Genomic DNA, 18,747 nt, shown 5'->3' with positions numbered 1-18,747 from the left:
TAGAACACAGGAGAGGGATTGCAGCTTAGCTTGTAGATCACATACTGGTTTCATTGGTAGCACTGCTTTTGATGGGTGATGGGATAAGTGATGCTTGTGACTGGACTGGAGTAGGTGGCGGTGGATAGTGGATAGAACATTCCATATTTCAGGGCATGACAACAGGTAGTTGAAACCGTGGTGGAGAATGTGATTCAGTTGCTTCAGCCCTGGGTGGTACTGAGTCATGAGAGGAATGTTCATCTGTAGCTGGACAGTGAGACTGTGGGAGGTGGTAGGCGACTGGGGAGATAAGACACGGGATACTTGTTTTTGTACAAGGGTGGAAGGGTAATTATTGCCTGTGAAGGTCTCAGTGAGACTCTTGGTATATTTTGAGAGGGACCACTTGCCATTACATATGTGCTGGCCTTAGGTGGCTAGACTGTGTGGAAGGGACTTCTCGTTATGAAGTGAGTGGCAGCTGTCGAAGTGGAGTATTGCTGGTGTGCAGTAGGTTTGATATGGATGGAGGTACTGAAGTAGCCACCTTTGAGGTGGATGTCGACATCGAGGAAGATGGCTTCTTGGGTTGAGTAGGACTAGGTGAAGCTTATGGGGGAAAAGGTGTGGAGGAATCTGGATAGGGTGTCCTCACCTTTGATCCATATCATGAAGATATCATCAGTAAATCAGAACTGGGCGAGCGGTATGGGATTCTGGGTGTTTAGGAAGGATTCCCCAAGAATAGGTAGGCATAGGTTAGTACTGTTTGGATGCCCATATCCATAGTCTGGATTTGTTTATAGGTGGTACCTTCAAAGGAGAAGTAACTGTGGGTGAGGATATAGTTAGTTGTGGCAACTAGTAAGGAGGTTGTAGATTTTGAATCAGTCGGGTGTTGGGAAAGGTATTGTTCAATAATGGTGAGGCCGTGGGCATTATGGATGTTGGTGTGAAAGGAGGTGATATCAATAGTAACGAGCACGGCACCATGTAAAGGAACAGGAACAGAAGAGAGTCAGTGGAGGAAGTTATTGGTATCTTTTACGTTGGAGAGTAGGTCGTGGGTAATAGGCCGAAGGTGTTCTCTTAGTGGGGACATGGTAACTGGTCACAATGGGGCATCCTGGGTGGTTGGGTTTATGGAATTTAGGAAGCATGTAGAAAGTACGAGTGTGGGGAGTGGTAGGGGTGAGGAGCGAGATGGACTGTGGAGAGAGATTCTCGATGGGCCTAAGGATTTGAGGAGAGACCGGAGATTCTACTAGGTTTCTGGAATGAGGTCACTGTGGCAGGATTTGTAGTTAGATGAATCTGACAGCTGGCAGAGTCCTTCTGCCAAGTCATCCTTGTCATTTCAAAACAGCAGTGGTGGAGCCTTTGTCAGAAGGTAGGATTATGAAGTTGGGCTTAGTTTTTATGTGGTGGATTGCAGTTCTTTCTGTGGATGTAGGGTTAGTTTGCATGTTGAGGGATTTGGGGAATAATGGCGAGGCAAGGTTTGAGGTTAAGAAATTCTGGGAAGGTAAAAGGGAGTGATTTTGGGGCAGTGGGGTGGATCACATTTGGATGGTGGAGTGAACTGAGTTAGGCAGGGTTCATCATTGGTCTTTGGTGTAGTCTGATTCATGGGGTTGGTGGTGAGAAAGTATTTCCACAGTAGTGAGTGGGAGAAGGAAAGAAGGTCCTTACCAAGCCACGCATGATTGAATTTGGGAGTGGGGTAGAAGGTGTGGACTGACTTCTGCAGGGCTAAGGCTTTTGAAGGACTGGTTCATGAACTGTTTTGGGTCTGTTTAGGTTATGGATTCTGTACTTTGGTAGGAGGGAGTTTTTGATGGTGGTGGAAATGTAGTAGGTCTGCAAGGCAGGGTTTGTCAACTATGAGGGGATGTGGAGGACATTTGGAGGTTGTTGTAGAGGTGTTGGATAAAGGTAGTCCAAGGCTGGTGTACGAAATGAACAGTGTGGAGAGTTTTTTGAGGTGACATGATTCATGTTGCTCTAATTCCTGGAGGGCAAGACTGTGTGTGTGATACGGGATCCAGCAATTTAGGATTGCATGGCAGGAGAATTTTACGCAGCACTGTATCAGTGAGGGTTAAGTATTGGTGGAATCTGAACAGAGGGATGTCATTATGGAAGGAGGGGTGATAGCCAGAGTTGGTTTGATGTTAATCTATTTGCGGGAGGGGGATTCTATGAGCCAAGCAACAATGCAGGAACAGTAAGTAGGACTGGGTTCTGGCTACGGGTAAGCGAACTTTTCTGTATTGACGCAGGAAAAACCATGAAAAGGATGAAACAGATTAAGTATGGGGAAATGATGAAATCTGAGGGAGTAGTCCAACAGTAGAAGGCGAAAACCGAATGAAATAGGTGTGAAAACACAATGAGATCAAAGAAAAAATAAATAAAAAGATTGCAATGTGGATTGAAAGTCTGTGGGTGAATAAGTTTGAAGAATGGGGATGGCATGTGTGACTAGATTAGGTGTAGTTGTAAGTGTGAACTGTAATAGAGGAGAAGGAGAGGGATGCAGTGAGAGGTTGGTAGGATGAGATACAAGTTCATGTAGCACATGGAGGTACAGGAAATAACACGCAAAAATACACGAGAGTGACGTATGAAGAGAGATCAATTCGGAGGTGTAGGATTAATTATATTGGCGAGAGTAATGTGGGACATGAGATGCTGTACTAACAGTCAGCACAGTCTTGTAGCCATCTGTTGTATGCAGCTGAGGCGATCGATACAGGTGGCACATAAGTAGAGTGTGCAGCACAGTTTGTAAGGCAATAGTGAAACACAGGAAAGTAGAGAAAGGACGGACATTGAGTAATAATGTGTTAGAAAATAGTAACAATGGAAAACAGCACTGGGTTACTGGATGGAAGAAAAGCCGTAAGGCAAAATCAGCCAATGGAAAATCCAGGTTGAAAAATGACAATATTATGAGAAGAATAGTTGCTACTCACCATATATGCAGACATGCTGAATCACAGCATGGTCTTCAGTCCTGAGACTGGTTTGATGCAGCTCTCCATGTTAATCTATCTTGTGCAAGCTCCTTCATCTCCCAGTACCTACTGCAACCTACATCCTTCTGAATCTGCTTAGTGTATTCATCTCTTGGTCTCCCTCTGCGATTTTTACCCTCCACGCTGCTCTCCAATGCTAAATTAGTGATCCCTTGATGCCTCAGGACATGTCCTACCAACCGATCCCTTCTTCTAGTCGAGTTGTGCCACAAACTTCTCTTCTCCCCAACCCTATTCAATACCTCCTCATTAGTTATGTGATCTACCCACAGATAGGCACAACAAAAAGGCTGTCAGGAAGTAGCTTTCAGCCAACAAGGCCTTCATCTGAAATGCACAATGTACACAAACACACTCTCACACAAATATCATCACTCAATAATAAGGAGCTCACCGGGTTTCCATACATATAGCGGTAGGTCTTTCCTCAAGTGGTAGGAAACTAAGATGGAAAGCCCAAGCCCCACTATCTTGGCACGTGTCACATAACTTTGACATCAGACTAGTCACTGAAGACAACATTGGTTAACCATTAACAAATATATAAATACACACCCACACACACACACACACACACACACACACACACACAATTGCGCCTGTTTAAATCAAACACATGCCATATGCCCAGCTGAATGGTTAATGCCAGGCAACACTCCGGCAAGTCCTTTTCAATATGCGCTGCGTGGCAAGAAAAATCAAACACCATGCCTCGTGCAGGAACCCAAAACCTTTCCGCAGTCTCCGGCCATGGCACTCCAGTAATACCACACGCAATGAGCATGCGCACCAAGTAAGGGCCAACCTCCCAACTATGCTGTAACTGCAACCGACAGACCACACAGTGACCTCTGCTGCCATGATGCTGCAGACTTACATAGCCGAACCCGCAGTGAACAGCTGACTCGCGGCGGCCAAACCGAAATTGATGGCAAAGATGACACTACAAGAAACGGTTACTGGCGGCAGCTGCACGAGGTAGCACCACCCACCAATCCTAAACCCGTGCCTCATGGCTTGTATCCCTGCAATAGAACTAGATGTAAGACCTGCCCAGACATTCTCCCACCACCACATACCTCCAGTCACGAGCATAATGTATCCCACCAAAGGCAGGGCTACATGTGAAATAAGTCCTATGATCTACAAGCTGAGCTGCAATCACTGAGCTGGTTGCTATGTGGGCATAATACCAACAAGCAGACTGTCCGCATAAATGGCCATGTGTTGCATGTAGTATACAAGCAGATGGCCATGGCTTTGCAGAGAGAGGAGGGATGAGATGGAAGGGGGGGGGGGGGGTCAGAGTGGGTGGACAGAGGGAGGCAAGGAAGAGATCAACAGACAGGGGGGATGGATAGAGAGAGGGAGAGGAGGAGATGGACAGAGAGGAGGAGGCTGAAGAAGATGAAGTAATAGAAGATAATTATTATCTGGGTAACACCAGATTTGTTAGCGAGTATATTATAGAAATATATGTGTATGTGTGTGGTATGTATGCATGTTTGTTCCATATTTTTCCCTAAAACAGTGGATCACTTTCAACCCAAACATAATGCTGATTAATTACATGTGGGTATAAGAGACATTAACCACCCATTGGGGTGATGGTGAAAATGGTGTGACACTGGTGATAGTCACAGAGGAGAGCTGAAGAGATGGTCAGGGGGGGGGGGAGGGGAGGGAGGGAGAAGGAGGTGGACAGGGGGTGGATGAATAGAGAGAGGTAGGAGTAGGACAAGGGTAGGTAGTGGAAGAGGGGAAGCTGGTTTGAGTGGGAGGGGGAGGGGGAGGAGAAGATGTACAGAGAGAGGAGGGAGAAAGTAATAGAAGATTGGAACAAATAAATGCCCAGGCAATGCTGGGTTTCCCAGCTAGTATGTTAGAAACAGAGATGTGTGTTTGCACCTATATATATGCATGTATGTATTGGGAGGGGGGGGGGGGGGATTGACAAGAAGTGTTTTACAACAAAATGTGTATTTAGCAGAACATTTTCAAAACTTGAACACCTTCAAAATAGTGGCAGTCAGACACAATACACTTGCCCCAACGGTTTTTTCCTATGGTGGAAACAGTTTTTAAACTCATCTGAAGTTACGCCGTTTAGTGCCTCCAGCAATTTTTTCTATTTCTTCTACATGTTGAGTAGTGTGGGTGAGAAGTAGTAGGTCATACCTATAACACCTGTGATGACTTTTACATTAAAATCTTCTGATTGTACTTCCAATTCCTGCCCCACACGCAAACGATTGTCTCTCAGGTCGTCAGAAAGCACTCGCAGAACGAATTTTGCTGCAACAGATTTCATCTTCAATCAGAGTTCATTGGCATGAATTTCAGCTACTCAAACTGGTGGCACTAATGTGCATTTTGTGCAACTGTTTCAGCATCATGATCAGCCTCATCTTAATGCGACTGTTAGGCACATTAACATGGGGCTGCGGAGGGCGCTGATGGCAGAGGGCGTGAGTCACATCTCAGTGGTTCCATTTGGGTCTATCAGTAGATCGGGATTCACTAGGCATAGCCTGCACCTCAGGAGGTATGGAAAGGGGAGGCTTGTAAAGCTTATAGGTGACAGTGTAGTGGGTGGTGGTGGTGGTGATGGTGGTGGTGGTGGTGGTGGTGGTGGTTGGTGAGATCGCTCATGGAAAAATTCCTGTAATAGGTGGTGTTAGAGCTGCACCTTTTTTAGATTGAAGTCAGCTGATAGGTATACCTGCTTAAAGGAAGTCCCTCTAACTAAGGGCTCACCTTCAGAGGATGTAATGTTTCCAAGTAGAGAAGGAATTAGCATATTTCATCAAAATATAAGAGGTATTAGTAATAAAGTTAGTGAACTGCTTATAGATGTTGACTCTCAAATTATTGGTATATCAGAGCACCACTTAAATAATTTGACAGTTCAGAGGCTTCCTTTACCAGGATACAGATTAGCTGGCTCATTTTCCAGAGGTTCTTCGTGGGGTGGGGGAGTGGCTATGTATGTAAAAAACAGTATCCATTTGAGTCCATAGACGTATCAATGCACTGCACTTATTTGAATGTTGTGCAGGGGCAGCTGAATTTAGTGAAACTAAACTTCTAATTGTTGTTGTCTATATGTCTCCTAACTCTGACTTCAGAGTATTTCTGCTCAAGCTAGAGATGGTTCTTGATTCACTTTGTAGGAAGTACCAGAAATTTGTTATAAGCGGTGACTTCAGTATAAATTTTGTAAATGATGGTTCAAAAAGAAGGATGTTGGTAGATCTTATAAATTCATAGTAGCACAGCCATAGACAATCTTTTTATGTATTCTTCATTACTAGATGGGCATTCTGTTAGTAAAAGGGTGACTGGCCTTTCAGACCAAGATGCACAAATTTTAACACTAAAAGGCTTTAGTGCTCATTTAATTACAAACTATTTAGGAAAGGTAAGCCAACAGCAATAGAGAGTTTTGTAAACCTTGTCGAGGAACAAGAGTAGCAGTATGTTTATAGTGCCGATAACATAGGTGATAGATATAATGCTTTCCTTAACACATTTCTCATGCTGTTTGAGAGTTACTTTCCATTAGAACTTTCTAAATGAGGTACTAGCAGTAATATGTAGCCCGGATGGCTGACTAGTGGGATAAGGATATCATGTAGAACAAAGCAGGAATTATATCAAAATGTTAGAATGAGTCACAATCAAGCTACAGTAGCCCATTACAAACAGTATTGTAAGATGCTTAAAAATGTTATTAGGAAGGCAAAGAGTATGTGGCTATGCAAATAGAATAGCTAATTCACAGGATAAAATTATAACAATATGGTCAGTTGTGAAGGAAGTGTCTGGTCAGCAGCACAAGGTCGACGATATAAAGCCAGTTTGCATTGAAAATATTTCTGTTACTGATACATCAAATATATGTACAGTATTTAACCATTATTTTCTGAGCATTGCTGGTGAATTGAATAAAAATTTAGTTTCTACAGGGAATTATATAACTTTCTTGGCAAATGCCTTTCCGAGATTGATGTCTGAAATACTCCCCTGTGATACAGACGAGGGAGATTGAGTCAGCAATTAAATCACTGAAGACTAAGGACTCTCATGGATATGATGGAGTGCCTGTCAGATTATTAAAGTACTGTACAGCACATGGTAGGCCTGTATTTAACCATATTTGTAATTTTTCCTTTAGGAATGGTCAGTTTCCTGAACGATTAAAGTACTCAGTAGTAAAGCCACTTTACAAAAAGGGAGAAAGGGATCATTTAAATAATTTTGACCTATTTCTATGCCATCAGTGTTTGCTAAAGTTATTGGAAAGGCTGTGTATGTAAGGATAATTGATCATTGTATTTCACACAATTTGATATCAAATGTACAGTTCGGCTTTAGAAGTAGTTTAACAGGTGAAATTGCTATATTCTCTTTTCTCTGTGAGGCTGGATGGGTTAAACAAAAGGTATCGAGCGCTATGCATATTTTTTTGATTTAACTAAGGCATTTGATTGTGTTTATCACAAAATATTGCTCCAGAAGTTGGACCTTTAAGGAATACGCGAAGTAGCTCACAAGTGGTTCACCTCTTACTTTAGCAACAGACAGCAAAAGGTCATTATTCACAATGTTGAGAATGGCTGTGATGTGGGGTCTGACTGGGGTACGGTCAAGTGGGAGGTGCCCCAGGGATCAGTGATGGGGGCCACTCCTGTTCCTTAATGATATAAATGATATGCCCAATAGTATTACGGGTAACTCTAAAATATTTCTGTTTGCTGATGACGCTAGCTTGGTAGTAAAGGATGTCGTGTGCAATATTGGCACTGTTTCAAATAGTGCAGCTCTCGACCTAAGTTAATAGCATGTAGAAAATAAACTAACATTAAATCACAGTAAGACCCGGTTTTTACTGTTGCTAACACTCTATGTCGGATGATACTGAGGGAATTACATTAGGAAATGAGACACTTAAAGTAGTAAAGGAGTTTTGCTATTTGGGGAGCAAAATAACTGATGATGGTCGAAGTAGAGAGGATATAAAATGTAGACTGGCAATGGCAGAGAAAGCTTTTCTGAAGAAGAGAAATTTGTTAACATCGAGTATTGATTTAAGTGTCAGGAAGTCGTTTCTGATAGTATTTGTATGGAGTGAAACGTGGACGATAAATAGCTTAGATAAGAAGAGAATAGAAGCTTTCGAAATGTGGTGCTACAGAAGGATGCTCATGATTAGATGGGTCGATCACATAACTAATGAGGAGGTATTGAATAGAATTGGGGAGAAGAGGAGCTTGTGGCACAACTTGACTAGAAGAAGGGATCGGTTGATAGGACATGTTCTGAGACATCGAGGGATCACCAATTTAGTATTGAAGGGCCACGTTTAGGGTAAAAATTGTAGAGGGAGACCAAGAGATGAATACACTAAGCAGATTCAGAAGGATGTAGGCTGCAGTAGGTACAGGGAGATGAAGAAGCTTGCACAGGATAGAGTAGCACGGAGAGCTGCATCAAACCAGTCTGAGGACTGAAGACCACAACAACAACAACATTATTGAACAAAGTCTGACGCTTTAATTTCACAGAATGGGCATATGATTAGTGAAACTGAACAGTTCAAATTTCTAGGTGTTCAGATAGATAGTAAGCTGTCGTGGAAAGCTCACATTCAGGATCTTGTTCAAAGACTTAATGCTGCCATTTTTACTATTCGAACGGTATCTGAAGTGAAGTGAGTGGTCGTTGGACACGAAAATTAGTCTACTTTGCTTATTTTCATTCACTTACGTTGTATGGTATTATATTTTGGCGTAACTCTTCCTATTCTAAAAGGATATTTTTGGCTTAGAAATGGGCAGTTCGGGCAATAAGTGGTGTTAGTTTATGAACCTCTTGGGGACACTTTTTCACAAGTCTGGGTATTTTGACATTGGCCTCTCAATATACAGGGTGTTACAAAAAGGTATGGCCAAACTTTCAGGAAATATTCCTCACACACAAAGAAAGAAAATATGTTATGTGGACATGTGTCCGGAAACGCTTACTTTCCATGTTAGAGCTCATTTTATTACTTCTCTTCAATCACATTAATCATGGAATGGAAACACACAGCAACAGAACGTACCATCGTGACTTCAAACACTTTGTTACAGGAAATGTTCAAAATGTCCTCCGTTAGCGAGGATACATGCATCCACCCTCCATCGCATGGAATCCCTAATGCGCTGATGCAGCCCTGGAGAATGGCGTATTGTATCACAGCCGTCCACAATACGAGCACGAAGAGTCTCTACATTTGGTACCAGGGTTGCGTAGACAAGAGCTTTCAAATTCCCCCATAAATGAAAGTCAAGAGGGTTGAGGTCAGAAGAGCGTGGAGGCCATGGAATGTGGTCCGCCTCTACCAATCCATCGGTCACCAAATCTGTTGTTGAGAAGCGTACGAACACTTCGACTGAAATGTGCAGGAGCTCCATCGTGCATGAACCACATGTTGTGTCGTACTTGTAAAGGCACATGTTCTAGCAGCACAGGTAGAGTATCCTGTATGAAATCATGATAACATGCTCCATTGAGTGTAGGTGGAAGAACATGGGGCCCAATCAAGACATCACCAACAATGCCTGCCCAAACGTTCACAGAAAACCTGTGTTGATGACGTGATTGCACAATTTCGTGCGGATTCTCATCAGCCCACACATGTTGATTGTGAAAATTTACAATTTGATCACGTTGGAATGAAGCCTCATCCGTAAAGAGAACATTTGCACTGAAATGAGGATTGACACATTGTTGGATGAACCATTCACAGAAGTGTACCTGTGGAGGCCAATCAGCTGCTGATAGTGCCTGCACATGCTGTACATGGTACGGAAACAACTGGTTCCCCCATAGCACTCTCCATACAGTGACGTGGTCAACGTTACCTTGTACAACAGCAACTTCTCTGACGCTGACATTATGGTTATCGTCAACTGCACAAAGAATTGCCTCGTCCATTGCAGGTGTCCTTGTCGTTCTAGGTCTTCCCCAGTCGCGAGTCATAGGCTGGAATGTTCCGTGCTCCCTAAGACGCCGATCAATTGCTTCGAACATCTTCCTGTCGGGACACCTTCGTTCTGGAAATCTGTCTCGATACAGACGTACCGCGCCACATCTATTGCCCCGTGCTAATCCATACATAAAATGGGCATCTGCCAACTCCGCATTTGTAAACATTGCACTGACTGCAAAACCATGTTCGTGATGAACACTAACCTGTTGGTGGTACGTACTGATGTGATTGATGCTAGTTCTGTAGAGCAATGAGTTGCATGTCAGCACAAGCACCGAAGTCAACATTACCTTCCATCAGTTGGGCCAACTGTTGGTGAATCGAGGAAGTACGGTACATACTGACGAAACTAAAATGAGCTCTAACATAGAAATTAAGCATTTCCGGACACATCTCCACATAACATCTTTTCTTTATTTGTGTGTGAGGAATGTTTCCTGAAAGTTTGGCTGTACATTTTTGTAACGCCCTATATATATTCCTTACTGTCATTTCTTGTTAACAATATTAGCTTATTCCCAAGAATAAGCAGCTTTCACTCAGTTAATACTCGGCAGAAATCAAACCTGCATTTGGATCGGACTTCCTTATGTCTTGTACAGAAAGGTGTGCAGTATACTACTGCATCCATTTTCAGTAAGCTACCACTCGAATTCAAAAATCTTAGCAGTAATCCATGCGCTTTCAAATCAAAACTGAAGAGTTTCCTCATGGGGTCACTCCTGTTTTGTCAAGGATTTCCTTGAAAAATTAAGCTGATACTTGTTGATTGTGTTTACTTGAACTTGTGGACAGACTTTTTTCCAGTTCATAAACATTTATTTTTATCTGTTAATACTTTTATGTTATAATTTCATGTACTGACACGTTCCATGACCTTGAAGATTTGCTCCTCAGTTTGGTCCTAAGGAACTTGACGTGTAAATAAATAAAATAAATAACGTGGGTCTACAGTTATTATGTTGAGACCAATGTTCAGTCTTCACAGTGGGTAGGGAAAGGTTGATCCAAGACCCAAAAAAAGCTCGTCAGGTCAGGTCAAATGTCAAAGGCATGCTGATAGTTTTCTTTGACTTCGAATCATTAGTTAATCATGAATTCGTGCCACAGGGACAAACTGTTAATCGATGATACTATCGGGACATGTTGCAGTGCCTGCGAGAAAATGCGAGAAGGAAACGACCTGAAACGTGGCGAGACATTTCATGGCACGTGCATCACTCACACATTCATCCTTGTTGGGCAATGACTGTTGCACAACAAATGAAGTCACTGTGCTGCCACATCCTCGAGATGTGGCCCCTGGAACTTTTTTAATTTCCCCAGTCGCGAGTCATAGGCTGGAATGTTCCATGCTCCCTAAGACGCCGATCAATTGCTTCGAACATCTTCCTGTCGGGACACCTTCGTTCTGGAAAATTTACACACCTCGTTGAAAGGACGAAGATTTGCAATGATAAACGAGATAAAAGAAAATTTGCAGATGGCACTTCGTGTGATCCAGTAAGAGATGTACCAAGACTGCTTCCGGAAGTGGAAACGGCGTTGGGAGCAGTGTACCAATTGTGGAGGAGAGTATCTCGGAGACCATGCACCGTGAGTTAAAGGTAAACGTAGAAAAGAAAAATTTCATGGACAGAGCTCTGGAATTTTTTGAACAGACCTCACATGTCGCTTACTTTCTGGAAGAATCGCTGTTGGCATAAGAACCACCTATCTATCAAAATGGGGATGGTGGCGATAAAAAAGTAGTATAGTCCACGATGTGCAAATACCCAGACTTTATTTATTCATCCAGTATTTGAGAATGAGAGACTTCGTGACTTGCAGCAAACCTTACACATAATTTCAAACCTTTATGTGATTTTTTACTCTCTGACGACCCCCACAGAATGATGAAAGGGAAAAAAATTTTCGCGTAATACAGTTTCCCTATTCATGCAGTAAAGCTACCACATCAGGCAGGACGTTTTAATTTATTAGTTATTAAATAGTAACAGTATTCATGGCAAATTTTACAGACAATATTCACAACCTTCACTGAATGCACGTGCAAAATTGTATCATTGTACGACTCAAAATTCAGGAGATATGACGTTATAAACACTGAGATGCATGAAACACTGCCGGATCATGCGAGACATTAAATTTATTACTTCTTTGATACTAACTCTATTCGCAACACATTTCGCAGACAGTGTCCACATATGTCGCTGAATGTATCTACAAAATTGTGATTGCACGACACATAGTTCAAGAAACACGACATCATAAACATAGAGCTGCAGGAAAACGAAACCGTAGGGCGAAATTCGCCGGACTCAGAAGTGAAATATGTGTACAGATATGTAAGAAATATATTTGTGATGTGCATATATGGACAAGCTGCAGGTACAAAACTCATTCTAAGACCCAAGATTGTTTTCTGCCAATTTTGGTACGCACATTACTTACTACCTGGAAAGAAAATCTGTCCAGGCAATTACCAGCAGCCTTCTACAGTGGTGGGGGTGATAATGCAGAAAGAGAAGAGGGGGAAGGAGGACATGGACTCAGATATGAGGGAGGCGGTGATAGGCTGAGCGAGGGGGAGGGTGGGTGGATACAGAAAGGAGAGGAGATGAAAAGAGAAAGGGGGAGATGTACAGGGGAAGAAAGAGGAGGAGATGGACAAAGAGATGGGGAGAAGGAAATGGATACAGAAGAGGGAAGAGGAGATTAAAAGAGAGGAGGGGGGGGGGGGGGGACCTTGAGATGGACACAGAGGTGTGGGAGGAGGATGATTCAAAGGCGGCAGGAAGAGTTGGACTAAGAGGGGGATGAGGAGATGGGCAGTGAAAGGGGAAGGAGGAGTAGAAAGATAGGGGTGAAGGTAGTGGGCTGAGAGAAGGAGATGGACAAAAAGGGGGGCGGAAGAGATGGACAGAGAGAGGGGAAAGAGCAGATGGACTAATTGAACTGGAAGAAATATGTATTTGGGCAGTGCCGGGTATTGAGATAGTTGTTATAAAGACAGTTGCAAGCATAATTAAATCTTTATTGGTATTGCAGGCGTCTCATTTGGAATTAGTGGAATAATCCGAAGCTGAATATCATTAACTTACATTACCTTTTATTAGAACTTCTATCCATCAAATCAACATGTAAGCAGCAAAAATGTTGGAGAACAGTGAGCTAAAGTACCAGTACCGTGTAAGGCTTACTACGTACATCCTGAAAGTATGCAGCCAGATTTGCCTTTTATTCAGTTCATGTGATGGTTTGGTGACATTACATTGGATCTGCAGGTTTCAGTTGGTCTGCTAAGACTTTTCCTCCTGGGAGAACATGACAAATACGGTAGGCCTTCATATGCTGTTGCATTATTTGGTATGAGATTGGTTTGCTTACAATCGTCCACTCTATTTTCCACAATTTCGTTAATATCAGGGTATGTTAGCTCATTCAGCTAGAGTAGGACTGACCTGCATCTCTTGAAACAACTTATTCTGTTGTGCCCGTCCTCAGATAAAGTGAATGGTGACGAAAATTTAGGTTAAGTTCCCTATCCAGCTTTTTAACTAGTTTGCGTATGGTTTCTGCCATATCAAACCAGAGTCGTTACCAGTGTTCGAAAGTATTACATTTTTATATTATTCTTTGTCTAGTTGCATCAGCTATCAGTTCGATTGCGTTCATGTCATACGAATTGTTGAATACAAGTAGGCCTAAAGTTCTGCAACAGCCGGTATAGTTGAAGTTCCGCTGTTGGGTTAACTGTGTAGCTGCACCCTTGGAATACTATGCCATTTGAATTTAGTAACTAGTAGTCTCCATCAGTTACAGATAAAGTGTGAAATGTATGAAATGTAGCCGTTTATTAACACACGCATATATTTTCACAAACCTTCATTTGTACTGCAGTTCCAAAAAATGTAAATATTCGAATTTGGTCAAAAGAATTTAAGAGGCCAGATGTAAGGGCTGGGTACTTCTTAAAATTTAGATATAAAAATTTTTGCCCCCGGGTGGGCTCAAACCACCAAGCTTTCGGTTAACAGCCGAACGCGCTAGCCCATTGCGCCACGGAGGCGTATAATTCGATACAGTATCTATTGTCAGTATGGTTATGGAGTATAACGGAAAGATGCTTCGATTGTATTTATATGTATTGGGTTTGTAAGTCAGTGCCAGAAAAGGTCCGTATTCTACTGTAGCATGATGAACCTCTCAAGTCTGACTCTAAAGATTTCCTCATGTTGTTAGGATCCCTGCGTACTCGGCGTCCTCACTGCAATTCAGAAGGGAAAGGGTCGAGATTGACGTGAACGGTGTTATGATTGTTTACAACAAACGAAAAGCAAGAAGAAGACAATGGATTCATCCTCTACTTCTGGAGTGGCTGTCAAAGGAATTATTTCAGTGATCTTAGTAAAATCATTTGGATATCGTTTTTGACTATGGTGTAGAAGAATCACTGACCAGTGATTTGATTGCCTACTGGAAAAAGAAAGAGATGCTCAGATATGGAGCAGACACTCGCATATGTGTCCATACAACTCCATAACGAGACAGAGTCACGAAAGCAGTGTGGCAACAAGAGTAGCGCAGGTGATTCCAGAAGGACTGTACAAACAGAAGATGTAGAATTGTATAGCTGACTCTGACAGATGGCTGAAATCCGGGCAGAGTTTACAGGCATAGGGTCACCATGAACAGTCGAATCAAGGCTACTACCACAAGCTTGGTTGGGGTCTCGAGTTTCCATAAGTCGTTTACGCCATACCATAGACAAAAGAGACTTCCATGGTGTACAGCTAGAGTGAACAGGGACACTTGAGTGGTCTTCTGTGACGTTCAATGATGACGCTCACTTCTGTTTGGGCCTTCAGGTAAATTGTGTGTAGGGAATCCAAATTATTGCCGATCGACTGACCTCTGGTCTACTTATGTCAGATGTAGTACATATTAAAAAAAAAAAGTCACATGGATGATATTCTAGGGTGTCATCAAACCGAGCAAAATTTTTTAGCATGCAAAAGCATGTAGGGCCTAATAAGACTCATTTGTGGTGTAAACTGAAGAAGTTCATATATAAACCTAACGAAATATCTTGCGTGTAATATATCTCTGTTTCCAACCAACAGTTCGATACATAGTGTCAGTACAAGGAATAAGAACAATCTACACTTACCTTGGTCCAGAAAGGTGTCCAATATTCAGTAATACACATTTTCAATAAATTGCCACTAAACATAAAAATATTGGTTTCAGATACAGCATAGTTTAAACAGAGTGTTAAAGACGTTTTGATAGACAACTCCTTCTACTGTACAGTAGAATATCGTAACATGGACTGTTAGCCCAGTTTAAGTAAAAATATCTGTTGGATTTCAGTTTTGACAGCACTTGGTCACAACAGTCAAGATTAGGTATTTTATGTATGATAATTTTATTAAAAGTACATTCCTTCATTCTGACAGTATTAATTCTGTAAATATTAGCAGGTTCAGTTTACTGTAATGTATTCAGATTACGTGACAATGTCCGGACGAATGATCAGGGTAGTGAGTACTATATTCAGATGTTTTATGTTTCTTATGTTATACTTTCTAACGTGTTACACACCCAAGAGAATTATCTGTTTTTTGGGCCAATGGAACTAAAACTGAATCTAATGTAATCTACAGCTCACAGCTCTTGTGGATGGCAGTGACGGAAAGCAAACATTCACGTTTAGGAGGGGGAGGTGTTTTATTCATTCCGCGCAAAATTTAAAATTGAATGTTAATTGCATAGGTCTTTATACAGTTTTTAGAACAACAGTTTATGATAATGAAGGATTTTACCAAAAAAATAGGAAATATATCCTACAACTAATAAGTTATCCCCAAACCAAGAGTAATTTTTGAGGAGAAAGGGCTCCAGTTCTTATTATTTTAATTGACTTATACTACACATTTCTGACTGCAAAGGACTAAACAGATAGATTGGTCTGAATGCCAAGTTTATTGTCAATAGCATTTTGAGCCGTGCGTGGCTCGTGTTTGTGCCCTCTCTTATTTAACATCCTATTTTTGCCATACTGCCTCCTTGTTATATGTTAGTTTCAGTTACTTGTGTCACTGAGTTGCTACTTTGCCTGCCCACGAGCGGCAGCAGCAGCACTTATTGATATAAGCCCTGCCGTATTATCTTTGTGGCACTGCTATTACTTCCTGGTTGTCGTGTGTCATGAAGTCTGTTGGAACGCGGCAGTAGTGGAGTTCGGACCTGGCAGTGTTTGAGTTAGGATGTGGCACAAGTTCAGTCAGGACGCAGCAGGAGTGAGGTCCGGCAGCCATGATTCGCCCGATGGTTGCTGACACATATCACTTGAGTGCGGATGACCTTGGTTGGTCGTCCATCGGTTGTCTTGGCAGACAACGTGTATTTTGGCCGGTATCCTTTATGGGTTGGCTGTGTGTGCCAACTCGTTATTTGTCCTTGTTATTGGACTGCCACTGCCGTTAGCATTGTCTATTTCTCTGTGCAAGTGTTTGTGAGACTGTGTGTAGTTTGTGTGGTTTCGACTGACAAGATATTTCAAATGCTGTCGGCGTACTGGTGTGCGACCAATCAGTCGGTTGGTGTGGAGCAGTGAGGAAGTCCCGGCGGGGCGAAGTTTGGCCGGGCCTGCTGGTGATCTCTACACAGTGTCGGAGTGTGTGGCACTGTTCCCATTGCTACGAGGTCCATGGCTCGCCAACCCTGGACACGAAAGATGAGTTTTGATTTAACCTACCAGCAATTCAAGACAGTTCACATTGTGTCATCTGGAGTTTGTTGTCGGCTGTTGGGATGTTCCTGCGAGCAAGATCGTGGTTTTCAAGTTGGAAAATTCTAGCCACTCTCCAGTGGAGTTTCACTGTATTTGGTTATTTGAATTGAAGTGCATCAGCGGAATCTTCTGCCTTATGGCCATTAACATTCTGGTTACCTGCCCTAGCCGTTGGCATAAATTTCAGGCAGTGTAGTTTCCTCATCATGTTGTTGTCCAGCACGGTGTGTAGTTTGACAGCTCCATGTATGATTGGTTGTGGGTACCAATATCTTCTACGTTGTTCCGTTGAACTCCCTGTTGTGCCCTGGTTGAGTGAAGTGGAAGTTATCTTGTCGGTGGGTCCGTTGACTGTCAGTCAGATGGGTTGTCGTCGAATCATGAATGGTTGGCCTGACTGCTTGTCTCATCTAAGCAAGCATTAGTGTTTGAATTACAGGCCGACCCTCGAACATCTGAGCGCCCTTGGGTGCACTGATTTGTTTTTTTTAAATTTAATTTGTTCTTGTTGTTTGTACTTGCCTAGTTTAAAGTACTGTTTCACGTAAGCCCTTTGGCATTTTAAAAATTTTAATATTGTTGAATTTTTTTAAAGTCTTGAGCCTTTGTTTACTTCCGCCTAACTAAAGAACTGTTTTAAGATATGGCTTGGCTGTTAAATTTATGATTATGCTTGAGTTTTAAGTTATTGGCCGTTAGCCATTTTTAAATTAAAGTGGCTTTCAGCCAGTAATTAAGTCCCAAGATTAAGGATTAAGGATGTGGTGTTTTTATACACTCCTGGAAATTGAAATAAGAACACCGTGAATTCATTGTCCCAGGAAGGGGAAACTTTATTGACACATTCCTGGGGTCAGATACATCACATGATCACACTGACAGAACCACAGGCACATAGACACAGGCAACAGAGCATGCACAATGTCGGCACTAGTACAGTGTATATCCACCTTTCGCAGCAATGCAGGCTGCTATTCTCCTATGGAGACGATCGTAGAGATGCTGGATGTAGTCCTGTGGAACGGCTTGCCATGCCATTTCCACCTGGCGCCTCAGTTGGACCAGCGTTCGTGCTGGACGTGCAGACCGCGTGAGATGACGCTTCATCCAGTCCCAAACATGCTCAATGGGGGACAGATCCGGAGATCTTGCTGGCCAGGGTAGTTGACTTACACCTTCTAGAGCACGTTGGGTGGCACGGGATACATGCGGACGTGCATTGTCCTGTTGGAACAGCAAGTTCCCTTGCTGGTCTAGGAATGGTAGAACGATGGGTTCGATGACGGTTTGGATGTACCGTGCGCTATTCAGTGTCCCCTCGACGATCACCAGTGGTGTACGGCCAGTGTAGGAGATCGCTCCCCACACCATGATGCCGGGTGTTGGCCCTGTGTGCCTCGGTCGTATTCAGTCCTGATTGTGGCGCTCATCTGCACGGCGCCAAACACGCATACGACCATCATTGGCACCAAGGCAGAAGCGACTCTCATCGCTGAAGACGACACGTCTCCATTCGTACCTCCATTCACGCCTGTCGCGACACCACTGGAGGCGGGCTGCACGATGTTGGGACGTGAGCGGAAGACGGCCTAACGGTGTGCGGGACCGTAGCCCAGCTTCATGGAGACGGTTGCGAATGGTCCTCGCCGATACCCCAGGAGCAACAGTGTCCCTAATTTGCTGGGAAGTGGCGGTACGGTCCCCTACGGCACTGCGTAGGATCCTACGGTCTTGGCGTGCATCCGTGCGTCGCTGCGGTCCAGTCCCAGGTCGACGGGCACGTGCACCTTCCGCCGACCACTGGCGACAACATCGATGTACTGTGGAGACCTCACGCCCCACGTGTTGAGCAATTCGGCGGTACGTCCACCCGGCCTCCCGCATGCCCA

At 43.2% G+C, this 18,747-nt stretch overlaps 1 protein-coding gene and 1 non-coding gene across 4 annotated transcripts in view; one reads left to right on the top strand and one right to left on the bottom strand.

The window, feature by feature from the left end:
- Positions 1 to 18,747, top strand: part of LOC124787601 (multiple inositol polyphosphate phosphatase 1) — a 218,652-nt gene that overhangs the window by 136,842 nt on the left and 63,063 nt on the right. The window lies entirely within an intron of this gene.
- On the bottom strand, positions 14,058 to 14,131 carry Trnan-guu. Its single transcript has one exon. It is a non-coding gene; the product is annotated as a tRNA-Asn (tRNA).

This window comes from Schistocerca piceifrons, chromosome 1, assembly GCF_021461385.2.
Source record: "Schistocerca piceifrons isolate TAMUIC-IGC-003096 chromosome 1, iqSchPice1.1, whole genome shotgun sequence".
Taxonomy (NCBI): domain Eukaryota; kingdom Metazoa; phylum Arthropoda; class Insecta; order Orthoptera; family Acrididae; genus Schistocerca; species Schistocerca piceifrons.
The sequence above is the reverse complement of the archived record's forward strand: the minus strand, read 5'-3'. Positions and strand labels throughout refer to the sequence as shown.